Here is a 15045-nt window from a genome sequence, read left to right as displayed (position 1 = left end):
ATATGAAAAATTTCTATTGATGTGTTTCCTCAACAAGTAAATATTAAATAGAGAAAACAGAATATAGAGAGACATATATGTGTGGATAGCAGCAATGCAAGCAAGTTTCTTTTTAAAGACTTCTTTATTAACATGAAAGAGAGTGGCAGAGCTGCAGGGACTGGGGAGATACAAAGAAACAAAGAGATCTTCCATCCGATGGCTACTCCCCAGGGCCAGGAGGGGCTGAAGCCAGGAGCTCAATTCTGGTCCCCCAAGGGTGGCAGGAGCCCAGGTACTTGGGCCATCTCCCGCTTCCTTCTACAGTGCATTAGCAGGCAGCTGGACTGGAAGCAGAGCAGCCAGGACTGGCCCAGCACTCTGATACAGGATGCCTGCTGGGCCATAGGACATACCCATGTGACATACTACTTCTAGGTCATAAATGAGTCTGTGTACTCTAAAATAAAACAGCACAGTGGACAGGATAAGTAATAATGCTTTTAATATGCAGGATCTAAAAAAGTAGAATTTTAACCAATTCTCACAAGGAAGAGTCAATAGACAGTACACAGGTCATCAATCCAGTGACTGAAAACACTGGAAACCTAATTAACAGATCAAAATGTTCCTGGAAAGGGGATAATCAATATTCAAATAAACAGACAAGGGACTGGGTAATCCTTTCAGAAAGAAGGTCCATCAACTGAATTGATTTTCTGTTAGAAATTCTAAAGTCTTTGGTACGTTTTTCATAGCAGAACTGAGAATTTAATTAACCCTGCATATTGAATGACCTCCTTCGAGGGAGCACTCATGAACCTGAAAACAAAATGTAAACATTTTGCCGTTACTGGAACCAGCTCAAATGAACCTGAGGTCACGCAAATGCTGACCTCTCATGCTGCATGGCTCTCAGGCAGCATTTGGCTGATGGTAGCGGTAGCTTCCCTACACTTGGAAGTTCTAATATGTTGTGTATTATCTATTATGTTGTGTATTATCTATTCAGGCAGAGTTCAGAGAATCAGACTAGTTGAGGTCACGGAGAAAGTGTGACAAGATTTTACAAAGAGCCCTTATACAGGGGAGGGTAAGAATCAGAACTTCAGGGGCCGGCATTGTGGCACAGCAGGTAAAGCAGTTGTCCCAGCTGCTCCACTTCTAATCCAGTTCCCTGCTAATGGCCTGGGAAAGCAACAGAAGATGGACCAAGTTCTTGGGCCCCTGACCCCATGTAGCAGACCTGGAGGAATCTCCCGGCTCCTGGCTTTGTCCTGACCCAGAGCTGGCCATTGCAGCCATTTGCAGAGTGGATAGATCATCTCTCTCTTTCTCTCCCTTTCTCTCTCTCTTGCTCCTTCTCTCTCTCTTGCTCTCTGGAACTCTGACTTTCAAATATATAAATAAATCTTCAGAAAAACAAAAACACAAAGAAACAGCACTTCATTACTTCCCACAGTTCTCTGGAAGCACAATGGCAGACTTCACCTGGCTTCTTTAATCCGAGTGTGCAAGTGGCCACTCAGGTTCTTGCTGACTTTCAGTGTGGGATTCCAGGGGTGGGAGCTGAGATCCCGTGTTTCCAGCAAAGTCTCAGGGCTGTGGATACTGCCCCTAGGACCTCTGCACAACAAAGCTACATGGGATGGAAGAAGGCTTTGAAACTCAAAACTGTGGCTGTGAGAAAACCTCAGCAAGTGTGAAAAGGGTTAAAATGATGAACAGACCTACTTCTGGATAACATCATCTCACTTCTGGTGGGACCTACACAGCCTGAAATTTTCCACTGAAGGAACTGACGTATAAAAGTATCTGCTCCCCAGGCACCTTTAAAGCAATGGTTTACCAAACGTCCTTAAGGCCCCAGTACACCTGAAGGGTGTGACAATTTTGTTATTTCTTTGACCAGTGATCCTCAGGCAGGGAAGGGCAGAAAGCAGTCCTATGAGTGCATCATTTGTAGCTTGACCAGGTCCTCTCCTTTTTCACTTGATTATAGTCAGCCCTCTAGGAACAAACTCTTCCTACTTATATCAGTGGAAAATGACTGTTTTTACAATTAAGTGTCTGTGTGATAATTATTATTACAGTGTAGCAGACACCTTTAACATTATGCCAGGCGCTGTTTTAAGCATTGCACAAATGCTAAATCATGTACTCCTAATGACAAGGCAAGTGCTGTTGCTATTCATATTTAACAGAGGAGAAAAGGTAAGTGCTATTATCTGGAATAGGATTCCAAAAGTTCATGGAAATGCATATCATGAAAAACTATGCATAAATTTCAATATTTTTGGCATAAAATAAACTTATCTTTTAATTCCATTTTCGATGACCTCTTTTGAAGTACCCTCACATTTCCATTTAATGTAAGGTGATTACACAAGACAATAACAAGCTCAAGGTCACACAGCTAGTAGCTGGCAAAGTGAGAACCCAAATCCAGGCAATTTAATTCTTGTTTTTCTTTTATTTTATAGAAAACTTTTATTTAATAAATATAAATTTTGAAAGTACAACTTTTGGATTACAGCAGTTCTCCCCCCCATAACCACCCTCTCACCCGCAAACCATCCCATTTCCTACTCCCTCTCGCACCCATTCTTCATTAAGATTCATTTTTAATTATCTTTATATACAGAAGATCAACTCTATACTAAGTAAAGATTTCAATAGTTTGCACACACACAGACACACAAAGTATAAAGTACTGTTTGAAGACTAGTTTTACAGTTAATTCTCATAGTACAACACATTAAGGACAGAGGTCCTACATGGGGAGCAAGTACACATGATTCCTACTGATTTAACAATTGACACTCTTATTTATGCTGTCAGTAATCACCCAAGGCTCTTGTCATGAGCTCAGACAGCCTAATTCTAAGTCCATGTGTTTCAACACTGTATCAAGCTGCCCAGTAACTGATGTGTTAAGATTTGGAATTCAGTGGGCAAAGTTCATCAGAGGAACTAAATAATTCAAAACTTAATTGCTGAAGGAAACTGAAATGTAGACCAAGTTCAGTTATAACCTCAATGTTCCTTGCTAATGTCTTTTTTTTTGGTAGTCATGTAATTTTAAAAAAGATCTATTTATTTATTTATTTGAAAATCAGAGAGAAGGAGGGGCAGAGAGAGAGAGGTCTTCTATCTGCTGGTTCACTCCTCAACTGGCCACAAAGGTCAGAGCTGCATCAATTCAAAGACAGGAGCCAGGAGCTTCTCTGGGTCTTCCCATCTGGGTGGAGGGGCCCAAGGACTTGGGCCATCTTCCAGTGCTTTCCCAGGAATGTCAGAGAGCTGGATCAGAAGTGGAGCAGCTGGGACTGGGACCAGCACCCATATGGGATGCTGGCATTGTTGCATCCAATTGGGAAGTGAACCAGCAGATGGCAGACCTCTCTCCTCTCCTTTCTTCTCCCCTCTCTCCTCTCTTCTCCTCCCCTCTCCCCTCTCTTCTCCTCCCCTCTCCCCTCTCTCCCTGCCTCTTCTTCTCTCTGTGTAGCTTTGACTTTCAAATAAATAAATCTTTAAAAATTCTTTTTCTTTTCCACAATTTAAGACTTTTTACAAGAATTAAGCCTATCTGCTTTTCTGTGTGTTCACTCTGACAGAACAATATATTCATTGATATTTTGCTAAATATACCATATCACACAACATTTTCCTTACAAGAAAATCTTGTAAAATTTTTATCATTTAATAACTTCAGAATGCCTTACACTCATGTGATCTAAAATTAAACTGCTGCAAATCTCAGAGTTTTCAGGAGAGATGCTCAGGAAAGGGCTGGAAAATAGAACCCTGGATGAAAGTAAAGAGAAAATGGACTTCTTTATAATATCTGACATAGTGCTGAAGGGTCCCCATTTTAGTAACCTTTATGGTTACTAAAGGACAATGTGAAAAATTCTAACACAGCTTCCCAGAAACCTAAAATGTTTACCACTCTTGGGACTTTTAAAAGGTGAGCAGAGGGGCTGGCGCTGTGGCATAGCGGGTAAAGCCACCTCCTGCACTGCCGGCATCCCATATGGGCACCGGTTCGAGACCTGGCTGCTCCACTTCTGATCCAACTCTCTGCCATGGCCTGGGAAAGCAGCAGAAAATGGTGCAAGCCCTTGGGCTCCTGTACCAGCATAAGAAGACTCGGGGGAAGCTCCTGGCTCCTGGATTCAGATAGGTGCAACTCTGGCCCTTGCAGCCAAACTGGGGAGTGAACCAGTGGATGGGAAAACTCTCTCTCTCTCTCTCTCTCTCTCTCTCTCTCTCTCTGCCTCTCCTTCTGTCTGTGTAACTCTTCCTTTCAAATACATACATAAATCTTTAAAAAAAAGGGAGCATACATTTCTATGTAGGATTTTTCTATGGTCATTACTGGTAACAGGGAAATGCATTCGATTACCTTCTATGACTTTAACTTTGTACAAAGAATATAGTGTGAAATCTGAATATAGACCTACCATATGACCTAGTCATTTCACTCCTGGGAACTTACCTGAATTAACCTTTCAAATCGGCATATGAAAGAGTTATCTGCACCCCATGTTTATTGCAGTTCAACTCACAATAGCTAATATATGGAATCAATCCAGATGCCTGTCAACTGAATACTGGATAATGAAGTTATGGGATATGTACACCATGGAATACTACACAGTGGTAAAAAAAAATGAAATCCTGTCATTTGCAACAAAAATGGATGCAACTGGAAAACATTATACTTATTGAAATAAGCCAGTCCCAAAAAGACAAATACCATATGTTCTCTCTGATCTGTGATAACTAAAGAGTAACTAAAAGGTAATGTATAATAGTGAAATTGATACTTTGAGATGTGATGACTTTGAATAGCCCTTGTCTTGACTGTTGATGAACAGTTTTTTTTTATACTGTTTTTTGAACTTTGTACTTAGTGTAGGGTTAATCTTATGTGTATAAAGTTAACGAAAAATATATCTTAGTAAAAAGAAAGAATGGGGATAAGAGAGCGGGGGGCGGGAAGAAGGGTGGGAGAATGAATGGGAGGGTGGATAGGGTAAGAAGAATAACTATGTTCCTAAATTTGCATTTATGAAATTCATGAAGTTTGTGTTCATTAAAGAAAATTTTTCTGGGGAAAAACAATGGTGTGGTGCCCATAATTCATTAAAGACACAAAGTGGAGAAATGAGATTTTATTGCAATGAAGTGTGATGAATTCAAGCATTATTTTTAAAAAAAAGAGTCAAAGGGATCACATAAACAAGACTAGTGTCTGCTAATACTAACTGACAGAATAAAAAAGGGAGAGAATGATCCAACATGGGAAGTGAGATACACAGCAGACCCATAGAATGACAGATGTCCTATACAGCACTCTGGCCTCAGAATCAGCCCTTACGGCATTCGGATCTGGCTGAAGAGCCCATGAGAGTATTTTAGGCATGGAAAGCCAAGACACTCTGGCAAAAAAAAAAAAAAAAAAAAAAACCACCACCAAAACAAAACCTAAATGAAAGATCTCTGCGAGTAAGATCCCAGTGGAAAGAATGGGCCTTGAAAGAAGGAGGTACCTTTCTCTGAAGGGAGGAGTGTACCTCCACCTTGACTATGACCTTGTCTAAATAAGACTGAAGTCAGCGAACTCAAAAGGCTTCCATAGCCTTGGCAACTCATGACAAGAGCCTAGGGAGATTACTGACGCCATACACAAGAATTTCAATTTGTTAAGTCAACAACAGGAGTCACTGTGTACTTACTCCTCATGTAGGATCTCTGTCCTAAATGGGCTGTACATTGTGATTTAATGCTATAACTAGTACTCAAACAGTATTTTACACTTTGTGGTTCGGCGTGGGTGCAAACTGTTGAAATCTTTACTTAATATATGCTAAACTGATCTTCTGTATATAAAGAGAATTGAAAATGAATCTTGATGTGAATGGAAGGGGAGAGGGAGCAGGAGAGGGGAGGGTTGTGGGTGGGAGGGAAGTTATGGGGAGGAAAAAGCCATTGTAATTCATAAGCTATACTTTGGAAATTTATATTCATTAAATAAAAGTTAAAAAAAAATAAAAGAAGCCATTCTCTTGCTTTGCAAATGCGTAATACCATAAAAATTGGTCACTGTGTATTTCATAAGGCAGCTATCTTCAAGGTCCTCTAAAGACCCTTCCAGGTCCAAAATTTTGTTCCTAGATTCAGGAAAGGGAGCAAGTGAAACTTCAACAATTAGTATTATACGAACGTTTTTGCAACTGCTTCAGTAGAGGAGTTTACTAAATGCAGCACATTAACATGGATGAGACCATTTTGCTGGTATACAGAGAACACAACTCCAATGACCTAACCTTATTAGCTGTGTTGAAGGGCATAAGGTAGCCCTTTTTCATTAAACACCCTAAGATATTTTTAGACAGGGATCAAGATTGGTACGTAACTACAGTACAACAACAGTAAAATGAATTAATGATAGGATTTATTAGAATATTTAACTGCAAAGTACTATACAATTCCATTAGAATCTACTGCAGGATAGCCATTAATATTATAACAATTTAATACAATTAATATTATAACAATTGGGAAGTTAGAGCTCTTCCAAAAGTCTCCCAGTTGTAATAAATTCTAATGTACATCTTATGATGCTTAATCCTGGCTTTTAAACACCTACTATTGTTTTTTTTTTTTTTAAACAACTTTAATTGGCTAGCACTTTGAATTGTGCATCTTTTTCTTAGAAGGATGAAGGAACAAATTGAGCTTTTTAAATGTCTAACCACAATTACTATTTTGTAACTATCAGAGTTTTGAGTATTTTGAATGTGATTAGGAAAAAAAATATAAATAGTATTGAATAAAGTATTGCAGTATGCTTGGTACAATTCTTTATACATGTAAGAGCTTAATTAAACAAAAACTAAGAGAGACATATGCAGACACAGCATAGCCCAATGTGTCATTACATTTCAGATAAATACTATGACAAAATGCACGAAAGGCCAGGTCGATGAACTTTGTATTTCTTACTTGAAATGAAGCAACTCAAGTGACAGAATGCAGAAAGTCTATTCAACCAGCCAAAATCAAAAACAGATAGCAGTAATCTATTATTAAACACTGTGTAGAGAACTCAGGCAAAAAATGTGTGGATGAGATAACAGCCTAAGAAGGATCCCAAATTAAATGGCTTTTGAAATTAATTGCTTATCAACAGGTTTATGATGTACAGAAAAATTGAAATCATATAAGAAAATATCTGATTAAAGCACTATGGACAGTCATGCTTAGCTCCCCCAACACAAATATGCAAATATAAGACACATGGAAATGCTAGGGAAACAGTAAATTATTTATCTGGGAAAAAAAATCTTCCAGAAATCTTAGTTTTTTAAATGGAGGATCCTAAGCAAAAGTAATCACAGGATGCTATCAATAACAGTATAATTTAAAATTTGAAACAATCACATGATGAATATTATACACGTTCCATCAAAAACCTTACCTGCTTTATGACAGAGAAAAAATAAGATAAACATGAAGCACTTCAACCATTTCATTTTGATGGTTTTTTTTTTTTATTTAAGGAATCAATCTTCCTACTAATATATAGAAAGGTTAAAAACAATTGTAAGGGGGCTGGCACTGTGGCATAGAGGGTAAAGCCACCACCTGCAGAGCAGGCATCCCATATGGGCGTTGGTTTAAGTCCCAGCTGCTCCACTTCCAGTCCAGCTCTCTGAATCAAATTGTGTGCTATGGCCTGGGAAAGCAGTAGAGGATAGCTCATGTGCTTGGGCCCCTGCACCCACATGAGAAGCTCCTGGCTCCTGGCTGGCGGAGCTCCGGCTGTTGCAGCCATCTGGGGAGTGAATCAGAAGATGGAAGACATCTCTCTCTCTCTCTCTCTCTCTCTCTCTCTCTTTCTCTCTGTAACTTTGCCTTTCAAATAAATAAATCTTAAAAAATATTGTAAGCTAGGATGTGTTCATGTACAGCAAAGAGTACACTGACAATTGCATAGCAAAAGAATTATATGTTGAAAGCTACAAATACATGATATATTGATGCCTCCACCCACCCATCCAGCCATCTGTCAACATCTATCTATCTATCTATCTACCTACCTACCTACCTACCTACCTCAGACCCTAGGGGATGACAAGATGTTCTCCTTGACCAAATTTCAGTCAGACCCCTTTGAGCCACCTTCTCAACTAGGTCTCAACCTTTGGACTTATTTGCCTTTAATTTTATCAGTTTTAGTAAAAAATTCTGCTAAGTCCGTTTGTTTACTAGGCCAAGAATCTCACTCTCTACTCTGACCAAATTCCTCATCTCCCAGCCTTGGTGTTAGATGTCCCTGGTGTTCCTTCAACAAGAGTCCCGACAAGTCAGCTTAGGCAGAGTCCCTGACCCCCTCAAGTTTCCCCTTCGTCATTTCCTCACTACGGACCCTGCCCTGCTCCCGACTGTACATCCCGAACTGCTCATGCTGCACCCAAAACTGAGCCCAATTCTATACTGAGGTCTCTTTCCCTGCACACATTTTATTTAGTCCTGGATAAAATTTACTGCTTTATTGTCTGGCTCTGGCTTTTCTTTGACAAGGGGTATTATTTTTTGTGGTAGAGAATTAAGACTCTTGGGGCAGGTGTTGTGGCATAGCAAGTGAAGCGCTGCTTGGGACAACTGTGTAACTAACTGAAATGCCTGCGGTTGAGTCTCACCTCCGCTTTGACAAAGTTTCCTGTTAATGCGCCCGGTGGGTGGGGGCTGGCAGCAGAGTACGTGGGAGTCCTGCCAGAGTACAGCCTGAGTACGTGGGAGTCCTGCCATCCACAAAGGAGACCCTGATGGAATTCCTGGCTCCTAGCTTTAGCCTGGCCCAGCCCTGGGTTTTGCCTGCATTTGGGAAGTGAACCAGTAGATAGAAGGTATCTCTCTTTCAGATAAATAAATAAATGTTTTAAAAAAATGAAAAATTAAACAACAATGTTCTACACTCTCATTTTTCTTTTGCGATTTTCAGTGTCCTTTCATAGCTATTTTGTTTTTATTCCCAAAATAGCACAAGGTATAGAAAAAGCAGAGACTTCCCCCCTCCCTTTCACATTACAAAATGAGAGTCCAAGCAAATGAGTGTTGGAGCCCAGGTCTCCTAACTTCTAACCCTGGGCTCCTTCATCAGGACAGAGCCACTGTGAGTCAGAATGTCAGTGACTGACTAATTACATTATGTCTTGTTTTTGAATCAAATTGTGTGCCCAGCAATAAGTTACATAATATGGATGGTGAAGTGTACAGGAAAAACACAAAGATATGGAATTTGACAGAAGAGAACAAGTCCGGGCTGGTTTCTAGGTTGACAGAAACTTCTAGATCTGCAATATGATAGCTGTGTGACTTTGAATAAAGGAAAAACACCCAAATAACTAAGATTTTCATATAAAGTGCCTCCCTCACTGCTTGCCATATGGCAGGAGCTCATACACATCTTTCACTTCTCTTTGCTTGGGAGACATGAGTCCTGTTTTCATCTGTCACCAGCAGAACTAGATTTCAGCATCTGTGTCTTCCTGCAATAATGATTTGAGAAATGTTATTTAAACAAAGAAGACAATGGAAAGATTTGAAAAAATATACAAGCTAATTCTAGTATACATATATGTAATATAAATGCTGATGACTATGGTTCAGGTAATAAAAGGGAAGAGAGAAAGAGAAACGGATGTGTTTTGGTAGGTCAAACGTGACTTAAATGATTTCTCCTGTTCTAAGATATTATTGTAAATTGCAGACAAGGAAAAATTCTTTCTGCACTTCCACTTTCTAGAATATTAACCTAAGATACCAAAATACGTTTTGGACCACATTTCTAAGTGTGGTGATGGAAGGGGAAGTTTTTCTTTAAAAAATGATGATTCCAGGTAAGTGCACTCCTGCACCTCCCTCTTCCCCACTCTGAGGTAGCAGAGAGGGGGCGGGAAGGCCAGTGTCACAGCACCTGCTTAGCCAGAGCTGCATTAGTGAGCTGGCTGCCCCAGGGGCCCTCCATAGCCAGGTCTTGCTTTTCTTTTCCTATCTAATTTGTTGATAGAATGCACACTCTTGAACATGCAAATCAAATCAACTGGTGATAGGATTTGAGAAACTCACCCTTTTCCCCTTAGGGCTTAAATTTAAATCCTGTTTTCAGCCAAATTACCAGACAGTTTTGCATCACGGATTATGTCCATTAGGATGAGAGCAAAACTGATTAATAAAGTAGATCCATTTGCCATTTGCACTTGTAGTTAAGCCTCTCAGTCACCTCCAGAGAAGCAGCAGCTATGGTTGGGTGAAGGGTGTGTGTGTGTTCGCCCCCTGGCCATACTGCTATCCTAACATTACAATTCTGTCTTCATCCCTAACAACCTGATTTTATTTGAGGAAGGACAAAAGAAATGGAACCAAGGGAGGAATGGAAAGCTAGGAGGAAATCAGCAGATATGGCCCACCCTACACCATTTGAAAGCGCATTCATATTCAGTAATCATACTTATGAATTAAAGTATAATTTTTCATATCCCAGTAAGTATCTAAGTTACAAAATAGAAAACTTAAATAGAGTCCAAATGGTACAACTCCCAAAAAAGGAAAACTAAGTAACATTATCAATATTATTACAAATGGAAGTGTATGCCTAAGCATGCTTGTCACTGGTGTGTGTGTGTGTGTGTTTGTGTGTATGGGTAGGTAGGGGAGAGGGGGAGGGGGAAGGAGAGAGGGAGAAGGAGTCTTCCATCCATCCACTGGCTTACTCCCTAAACGGCTGAAATGGCCAAGGTCTCCCATGTGGGTGTAGGGGCCCAAGCATTTGGGCCATCCTCTGCTGCCCTCCGAGGCACACCAGCAGGGAGCTGGATCATAAGTGGAGGAACCAGAGCCCATATGGGATGCTGGCAGCAGGCCCCTGATCACATTTTTCAAGTTCCTGTTATCTTGAGAGCTGCTTACGGCTTGGTGGCCCAGGCCCAGAGGATACAAGGAGCCAAAAGTTACATATCAAGCAGCTGGGAAAGGGCAGAAGAAAACCTGACCTGCAGGTCTAAAGAGGCCAGGACAGGATGGATATCTAAAGATGTAACTCTTTCCACTGGATATGGGTAGGCAAACAGCTAGTCAGCAGCAAGGAGCTAAGCACTAACAACACGCCCGCTGCCTGCACTGCCCCAATCCCCACCACCTTCTATTCCCATTCAACAGGGATGAAAGCTCAGCACACCCACGCCCCATGCACCTAAGCCTCACTTTGCATCATGCAGGAGACCCCAGGACTTCCTGGAGGCAACCACTCAGGAGTGCTGCAGCCCCACCCCAAACCCTGCCTTCTTTGAAAACCCAGTCAGACTCTGCTGCAAGCACCACCCCTCGCCCTACAAAAGGACAGCCCACCCAGCCTTGACTGGGACAATTTCCCTGTGTGAGGTCTCCAGCATTCACACCTGAATGTGCACTGACCCTCTGCTCATCAACACATCCTGCTTTCCTGCTCTCCTGTACCCGTGGTAAGCGAGCTGTCTTTCTATAGGTGGGAACACAAGAACCTGGACCAAGTCTAGCAGGGGTCTCTGGGAGGCCAGCTGGGGTCCTGATTCCTACAACACATTGACCAGAAGACCCAGGTGCTGAAATCCCTCTTGCTGTAAACCTCAACCAAAATTGCCTGGTTCCAAGAGCCCTCAGTCAGAACTCAGATCACAATGCTTCCTCATTGCCAACTTTCCCCACCTAACTCACAAAGTTTTTTCCCAGACTCCCAACTAGGGACACAGATTGGAGCCAGGGCTGCCATCTCCTCATCTGGTCAGTCACACAAACAAAGCTTTTCTTTTCTCAGAAGTCCCACCTCACAGATGGGTCTTTGTGTGCATTGGCAGCAAACCTACCTCATTAGGTAGCAATATGTGTATGTCTTTCTTTCGGTAGTGATGAGAAAGTGGACACAACTTCTAATTTTAAGAAAGGTTTGATCATAAGTTAAATACTGATGGAAAACTAAGAAACCAAGCTATGCCAATAGCAGAGAAAGCTAAAATAGATTTGTAAATATTCTATGCATTCCAGAATCAATGCCTGGAACACTAAGTAGGTTGCAAACAGTATCTTAAGTCTCATCATTTATGTTTATCCTGCCTTGCATGGTGAAAGCAACAATGTCACTCACTCAATTTAACATTAAGAAAAAAAATAAGTCATCTATAGCATCATAATTCTTTATAAGATTATCAGAGAGATGAGGTTACAGGGTAACCAAGAAAACCCTATTCCACATAGAAAGAAGCTCCTTCGAGGAGAGGTAAGACACAAAGTGCTTCACCTTTGGGAAAACATAGAAGAAAGAGAATGGCCCAATCTGTGTGTAAGAAGAAATCAGGTAAGGTTTTTGCGGACAAACTTGTTTCTCTGCCTATTGATACAACCCATGGTGGAGTGATCAACACCAGCACTGGGCCACTTCACAGAACCCCTGTGCAGATACACCAATAGTCACACTTCTACAAAGTGTATTTTACATTAGTAGGCACTGTGATACAGTGGGAAGACTGTCAAATGGAATGAATTCCAATCTAATCTTTCTCATTTCCTCTTCTTTTGAAGATCTCTTCAAAACCCCACAGTGAATAATTTCTGAATCTCTCATGTTGCCTCAGGTTATTGAATATGGAAAAGAAAAGGCTGATGGAATTCAGCAAGGGAAGGTGGCTACTGTGTTTGCTTCTTAGACTTAACAAACACATGTGTTCAGGCTGGCATTGTGGCACAGTGGGGTAAACCACTGCTTGAGACACTAGCATCCCATATTGAAGTGCCAGTTAGAATCACAGCTCTTCTGTTTCTGATCCAGCTTTCTAGAAAGGCAGTAGAAGATGGTCCAAGTACTTGGGCCCGTGCTTCCCACACGGGAGACCAGGATGGAGTTCCTGGCTCCTGGCTTCAGCCTGGCCCAGAATACATAAATATGTTTTAAAAATGTGTTCTACACTGAATATCCAATGAATCATCATGATGAACTATAATTAATTCCCATTTGATGGCTGATCCCTGATATAGGAATTTCCATACATAAACAATGAAGGCCATTGCCAAAAATGTTAATGCTTAGCATTTATCAAATCAATGCTTCTCTAAAGAACTTCAGCATTGACTCTATTAGTTCTATATTTATATCAAAAATGACAACAGCACTCAAAAGGTTATAGCTGTTTTGCTTTCACTTTTAAGTCACACTAGACTAAATATTACAAGTCTTCACTGATAACAGGATCATCTGTTATCCGGTCAGTGAAATCAAATAACTTTTGAGATATTAAACCTGGAATTTACTATGAAATGATTATCACAGAACATTTGGAGGAGTAGATACGATCAATTTTGTGCATGCATTTTAACACTGACTGTACTCCCTAGCTTCACACCCCAGTTTCAACACTATTAGTGGGAGAATCTTGGGTAGGTTAACTGACCTAAGACTCGGCTCTCTTATCTGCAATACTTAAATGTTAACATTTAAACCATAGGATTGTGAAGACTGAAAAGCCTAATCCATTCGAGCATTCATTGTGGCACACAGAACAGGCTATCAATGACCATGTAGGGTAAGAAAGGCTGGGACTAGTATCTTATCTCTTCCAACTTCACAGATGCAGAATCAGCACCACAGAATACTTTATTTAGGGAAACACACTTAGTAATAATGAATATAGGCTTAAAATACCGATTTTTGGTGTGGGCATTTAGCACAGTGGTTGAGATGCCATTTGGGATGCCCGTATTCCAGATCATAGTGCCTGGGTTCAAGTCTTAGCTTTACTCCCAGGATTCCTGCTGATATTCACCCTGGGAGGCAGCAGGTGATGGCTCAAGTGGTTGGCTCTCTGCTACCCATGTGGGAAATGTGCACTGAGTTCCCAGTTCCAAGCTTCTGCCTGGTCCCATACTGGCAACTCTGGGCATTTGGGGCGTAAAACTGTGGACGGAAAAATCTCTTTGTCTCCCTGTTTTTCTGTCTCTGTTTCTCTGCCTTTCAAATAAGTAAAATAATAATTTTAAATGAATGATTTAATTAAATGAAATATCAACTTGATGCCTTCTAGATGTTATGGGTTTCCTTTTTATTAAACTCCTTCACTTAAATTCATAATTTAGTTTAAACATAATAAATTTTCAAAAAGTTCATGGAAAATCTGTATTGTGGAAAAAAATGCATATATCTCAAAAATGTTTGCACCAGAATAATTTGAACTATTTTACACAAGCTTTTAAAAATATTTATTGTTTATTTGTTTGGAGGCGGGGGGAGGAGAGAGCAAGAGGGAGGAGAGAGAGGAGAGAGAGACTTCCATGAGCTGGTTCACTCCCCAGATGCTGGCAACAGCCAGGCTGGGTCCGGCAGAAGCCAGGAACTCCATCCAGTCTCATACACTGGACTCAAGCAATTAAACCATAATCTGCTGCCTCCTAGGTACATTTTCTTTTCTTCTTCTTCTTTTTTTTTTTTTTTTTAAATGCATTTGAAAGGCAGAGAGAGAGAGAGAGAGTAAGCAAGCACACCAGCAATCCTCTATCCTCTGGTTCACTCCACAAATGGGCCAATACTAAGATACACGGGTGCAGGAGCCCAAGGCCTAGGGCCATCTTTCCGCTGCTTTCCCAGGTGCATTAGCAGGGAGCTGACTCAGAATTGGAGCAGCCAGGACTTGAACTGGTGCCCATATGGGATGCCAGCATCTGGCATCTCAGGCAGAGGCTTAACCTGCTACACCACAAAACCAGACCCATCCCAGGTGCATTTTCAAGGAACTGGATCAGAAGCCAAGATTGGGACCAGGCACTTTGATATGGGATGTTGGCAACCCAAGCAGTGGCTTAACCTGCTATGCTACAAAGCCTACCACAACCACAAATTATTTGAGACACTCTCATATATTACCGGAATCATAATATTTTTGGTTAAAATTTTTCCAAGGTGAAGGAAAAAGTACATGTAAAACGGAACATATTACATTTATGTAATTTTTTAAAATGTTCCATAAATTC

At 40.9% G+C, this 15045-nt stretch overlaps 1 protein-coding gene across 2 annotated transcripts in view; it reads right to left on the bottom strand.

The window, feature by feature from the left end:
• The window catches only part of PLXDC2 (plexin domain containing 2), a 463255-nt gene that overhangs the window by 215109 nt on the left and 233101 nt on the right, over nt 1-15045 (bottom strand). The gene's annotated exons all lie outside the window — the stretch shown is intronic.

Source organism: Oryctolagus cuniculus, chromosome 13 (assembly GCF_051225735.1).
Source record: "Oryctolagus cuniculus isolate XC-2025 breed Fujian yellow rabbit chromosome 13, ASM5122573v1, whole genome shotgun sequence".
Taxonomy (NCBI): Eukaryota; Metazoa; Chordata; class Mammalia; order Lagomorpha; family Leporidae; genus Oryctolagus; species Oryctolagus cuniculus.
Note: the sequence above shows the minus strand (reverse complement) of the source record. Positions and strands in the feature narration are given on the sequence as shown.